Below are 6,004 nucleotides of genomic sequence, written 5' to 3'. Positions count from 1 at the left end.
TCTGAGATTTGGCGGTTCTCTGAGATTAAGGAATAGTGCAAGAGGTCTTTTGAGTTTGATGGACAATATGGACAACCAATGAGGACCATTGTGGGAGGAGCCTCACGAAGGAAAGAGGAAAGGTAAATTTCTGAAAAAGGAACCTATCCGTTCTTCTTCTCTGCTGTTTCTTCTTCATGTGTTCTTGGCGAGTGGTTCTTCAGACGAACTCGAGAGACCCGCCCACTTCACTTCTCTTAATCAACTGACTGTCGGATCGTGTCGTTTTTAACTAACCAGACTGTCCTTTTACCTCTTTTCTGTCTTGGAGACGTAGAAATAGTTGGACTGAAATTGATGGTAAATTGTTCAATAACACTGTTGTGTTTCTGTGTCTTATAGGATTTTAAAATTATTTTGTAATGTGGTGTTCTTATAAGAAAGGCTATTGGAAAATGACTGTTAGCTGGTTGCACCTTTGGTTAAGCTACTATACCACTGTTGAACCAACCTTTCCAAACTAGCTCCTTTTGTGACATCTGCACTCCGTACGTTACTCCATGATTCGGCCACATTGCTTTCCCTACACAAACCTTTGGGGAAAAGACAAAACATTAAGTTTCACCTGTTATCCAGAAGTGGGTTGTTATCTTCAAAGGTATTTTCATGATTTCACAGATGTCTTAACTACTGGAACTTCATTCTATTCTTCATATGTCAGTAAACGTTCAGCTCAAGTAACCTGAAATGTTAGCTTGCTAACTATCTGGCAGAATCATTTAGCAAACACATTCATTTTTAATGTTTATATGCTAGCGCTGCTCTCTGTTGAACCAGACAGTGTTGAGTAGGTGAGCCAATACTCTGGTTAGCCAGCTAACAAACACCCATTTCATTTGAAATCAAGAGTAATCAAGTACAACTTTTTGATCTGAATGATTTAATGTTTGCCGGGGCAAAACCAACTTTATAATCATTATTTCCTCAGACATGGAACATGGACACAGACATGGACACAGACATGGACACAGACATGGACTTGACGTTTTGTCCGCAGCTCGGAAACTTACGGAGTGCTGAAGTCACAAATGGGGCTACCTCCAGCCATAGATCACATGCTAAAAGCTAACAAACCAATGTAATGATAAATACGCTCCTGCTAAGCTAGTTCTTGTAATACAGCAACCTCATAGAGGCTAATTTTAGCTTTAGTAGTTCAGTGTTAATCCGTAGGCTTTAATGTCAAAAAATGGATGCTAACCTATAAGCTCATGCTATTATTAGCCCTCTATGCTAATGCAATATTTTGTTAAACCAAATAAATAATCTAGTATTCCACTGCTAAACCATTCTCGTAAAATAATCATTTGTTTGTAATAACAATCATTTATATACTATTTAACAAGTACTGCTCCCATGAGGCTTTGACAGCAGTACTGAATCCAAGAATTATGGGAGCTGTAGTTTTTGAATGCTAACAAAATATCTGTTTTATCTTTGATGGTAGTAATAGAGACCCAATTAACGCACCACCATCATGTTAAACTTTTAGAAAGACCAATGAATTAAATTTATAAAACACAAACAAATGGCGGCTAGTGAAACACAAGCTCGCTCAAAAGTGGCGTGGAACTTTGGCCAATCGTGTTCAGTCATAATTTATACATTTCATCCACACTTAAGATTAATACTTCGAAATATCTTGACATTTTAGTCAAAGTATAGTTTTTCAGTACAGGGCCAAATTGAGAAACATAGTTTGCTGAGACATGACAAATATTTCTAATATTTTGTGCTGCTTGGTCTGTGTTTACACTCTGTAGTTAATCTTGTTTCTTGCATTGACAATTCCCCTGTTGTGTAATATGTTGCTTTATACCAAAAATGTGAAATAATTTATGTCACAATGGTGCAATCATCTCATCGATGTGCAGTTGTAAATTATGTTAACTAGTGAGTACGTTATTTTGGTGTATCAAAGTAATAATAACTTTATTTTTATACTGTTTTTACATGTTTTTGATGTGTTTAGCAACAATCAGCCATTTGTCAACTCACATGAAAGCTCGCTATGTGGGTACAAACCTCATCATCTCTAAATTGAATTTCTCAACAGGAGCTGGACGGAACTAACAATTGACTTTTGGTTTTTAATTGGAGCCAGAAAATTTCAGTTTTAACGTATTTTAGAATAAAATATTGAGGTGGTTTTGTCAGTTCCTGGGGTCTTGATTTGTTTTAGAGATCTGAGGGTTGTACAGTAATGCCAGTAACGAAGAACATTAACATATAGATCTAATCTGCTCTCTGTGTGAATGAGATAACATTGTGCAGTACATGTTAAAGTGCTATTAAACCTAATGTGGGTAGTTACATTTCAATCCATGGACCACAAACGCAGAGATCTTGCTGCTAAAACTGGGAGCGTTGGGAGCGGACCGTTGACGGACAATAAACGAGAGAAACTTTGAAGACTCTTCTTTTTCTATGTACCAAATTATTTTTTATTTATTCCTTTATTTGTGATACAATCAAGGGACTTTGGACCTGCTTCTCTTTGTCTACATGTAAAACATGCCTCGTGGGACCATCATCAACCCAGTTTTCACCTCAGCCAATTCAGGAACTGGATTGATTTCAAACTCAAAATGGTTAAGAATCTGGCATATTACGGTGTGACAGTGATGTAATTCCCTGTTTGAACTGACTGAAGTGAAAGTGAGTTGAGCCCAGCCTCCATACCCACTGCAGCAGCGGGTACAACAACACACACTGCCTCTGACGTAGTATTGTGTATGTACAGTAGGTGGTGGTTCATGTCCTGTACTTTATTGTTGTTGACTGTTGATGCAGCTTGAAGGGACGCTAGACATTTTCAATTTTAGAGAGTTGTCATGCTGTGGAATTTGTTGACAGGCAAGCATACAATTCAACATATAAGGAGAAAAAGTGTCCAATAATAGATTAATACTTAATATTTGTTTAGGTTTAATTGCAGCAGTTCATTAGAGAAAAGTCCTCTAGACGTCAACAAAAACTCTGATCGGTGTTTCTCTATTTCCCATGTAATTAGTACCACATTACCACAAGTTCTTTCCAGGAAACATACTACAAAATTATTAGGAAATAAAACGGGTGCTAAATAAGTTCGTATGAGTTATCTTAAGAGTAGTCTGTTCTGCCTCATGACTTAATCTTTGCCACCTGGATCAGAACTTTCTGTTTAGGACTTCTGCACTTTACTCCATTGTAAAACTTAGCCTAAACCAAAGAAACGGAAGCTTGTTAAAAAAACATTTGGCCTGGAAATAGCTTTTTACCAAACATGATGACAGCAACAGCAGAACAATTAATAACACCATTAGTGAAAACTAGTGAAAGCATCAGTTTTTCATCATGTAAAAGTTCCAGTTCCAGAGATTCAAAGCAATTTTAAATGAATGCTCCACACCACATTTTTTGCTGCTGATTAGCTGCCGAGATAGTCAGCTGAGCATTCTACGGTTAGCCAGCTAACAAACTGACTTCATCTAAACACGGCAACAATATGAACAAGATCATTTTAGGACAGATTCCATGTAGAGTTATGACTATTGTGAAAAATTAAAATAAATGTTGGCGTCCCTTTTAAACTTCTGCTGTGTGGGCATTACAGCTCAGTCAGAGTACACCTGATGCTAATTAGTGTACGTACGGTACGTGGTTTTTAACTGTATTACTAATCAACTTGAATGTTGTAATAGTCCGGAACATTAGCCACTGAGTAGTGCTGTAACCTCTTTATCTACTCTATATACATATATATTGTTACCTGTAATCTGTACATAAACACTGGATAAACAGCTCATGTTGTCTTGGACTCTGACTCACTGCCTCTTCAGACCAGTGTGGCCAGGTGCAAAAACCAAATAATAATCTCAGTGCAAACTATACTGTACGATAAAGCCAGAACTGAGTTTGCAGCGTTTATTAATTTGGGCCATCAGTCTGTGCTGTAGTTCTCAACATCCATGGATTCACTAAGATAACCCCGATAAAAAGCCAGCTTTTATAGAGAGCCCGAGTGAAACCAGAACTTCTCGCTCAAGGACTCAAAAACTTGAGTCCATGAGTGACATTAGCTTTCCAACAAGATCTTATTGGATCATTTATGGCAGATCCAATCCAGGGTCAGTTTTCCATAACATGTTATTGACATAGTGAACCTGTGAAGTATAATCAGGCTGGTTCCCAGTCAGCTCAATACCATTTAAATGTAATGGAAAAAACTAAAACTATGTGATTTTGAACATCGTACGGTACATTGGTGTTTACTGCTGGTTAAATGGGTCAACACACTTCATCTGACCTACATGCTTTGATCCTCAGCTGATACCCGTGATGGAGGACAGGCTGGCTAACTGGTCATGTCGACTGTTGTGTATGCCCGGCATCATTCTGAGGATTCGTTTAAAATGATTCTTGAAAGTGAAGTTACTTCATGTACGGAGCTCCAAACTGTTCCTAGAAAACTGCTGTCATATAACAAGAGAGAGTGAGACAAAGAGCGAGAGGAGGGGAGCAGGAAGGAAGGAAAGAGGTGTGGATGACTAAAAGTAGCTCTAACCAACTGAAACAAAAGCAGTTTGGCCTCTAACTTGTAATGCTGCATAATAGAAGAGTCAACTCCAACATTTTGTGGGTCAAATGTGACCCAATCAAAGACCTATGATCATGAGAAATGAATATTTAAAAAATACGATAAATTGTGAGATAACGGTTAGATATGTTGAGGCGACGTTTTTAAAGTAAGCATGAGCACCACAAAAATAACACTTTTATTATTGTTAATGTAACCTTTATTTAGTGTAGGAAGACAACACAAAATAATGCGCACATTCGAAAGTAAGTTCATCTTGTGTGTGTTGTAATCTCAGCTAAATAGGTTTGTATCCCGAGATAACAAGAATTACATTTTGATAACAAGAAATAAGTTTTGATGTTGAGACAGAAGGCCTAAAAAAACTAGTCAGGAACTGACTCTGGGATTCTGTACTTGATGTATTTCACTGTACATAAGTAAATTAAGTTTTACAATAACACACCACAAGCCCATGAGCTGTATTGTAGTGTTGATTCTCAGTTGGATTAGCAGTATTTTCTCCCGTTTTACGTCACATAATCATTTGATTCAATGATAATAAAATGTATACACTGTTTGGTGCTCCTTGAAATTTGGAGCAGTTTGCGCGGCTAATTTACACAGGTAATTAATTCCAGCTGCACCAGAACCATAATTGCAAATTAGAAACCAAAGCAAATGAGGGATTTGATGTGGAGCCAAAACTAAATTTACACCCTTACAGATGAAGCCACATCATAGACGACGCTGTCATGAAAAATGAGAAGGAGCAAACTTTAAACTCCACAAAGATCCCGTCTCAGTGGGAATTAATCAAACACTCGTCTCTATTTATAACATCTACCTCTGCTGTTAGTGCAACTAGGTGTGCTGCTATTGTAGTTACAGGCCTATTTATAGTCTCCATCCAGGCAGAGTTTGTAGTCGTGCCTTTGCAGTGACTCACGGAGCTGTTGGCTTGATTGAGGAAGTCCGTTAGTGACTCCCAACCTCAACACTATAGAGTCTGACGGACAGACAGACAGGAAGAGAGAGACAGACAGCCGGTGAGACAGGGAAGGAGTCCAGAGAAAAGAAAGGAAAGACTGAGTTTCAAGTCTGAGAGCGTTGAGTTGAGGATGGACATGAGGCAGAGAAGAGACGACGGACAAAAGAGATCAAATTTCTGGAAATAATGAAAACTGTTTTTGTCAAATAGGGATTTATTCAGAGAGAAAAGGGACATCCAACTCGTTGTTTTCCAGCTGTTTTACTTTCCAACTTTAATTTTCCCAGAAGGACTCGTTCTTCGCTGACGCTGACCTGAAATCTACCTTAAATAGTGAATATAAACACACATCTTCTACCTCAGCCTCAGGAGTATGGTGGTGCGTGGTCTGTCTCAGGAGCTGAAGGAGGATCAAA

This window comes from Enoplosus armatus, chromosome 22 (genome assembly GCF_043641665.1).
Source record: "Enoplosus armatus isolate fEnoArm2 chromosome 22, fEnoArm2.hap1, whole genome shotgun sequence".
NCBI lineage: Eukaryota > Metazoa > Chordata > Actinopteri > Centrarchiformes > Enoplosidae > Enoplosus > Enoplosus armatus.
The sequence above is the reverse complement of the archived record's forward strand: the minus strand, read 5'-3'. Positions refer to the sequence as shown.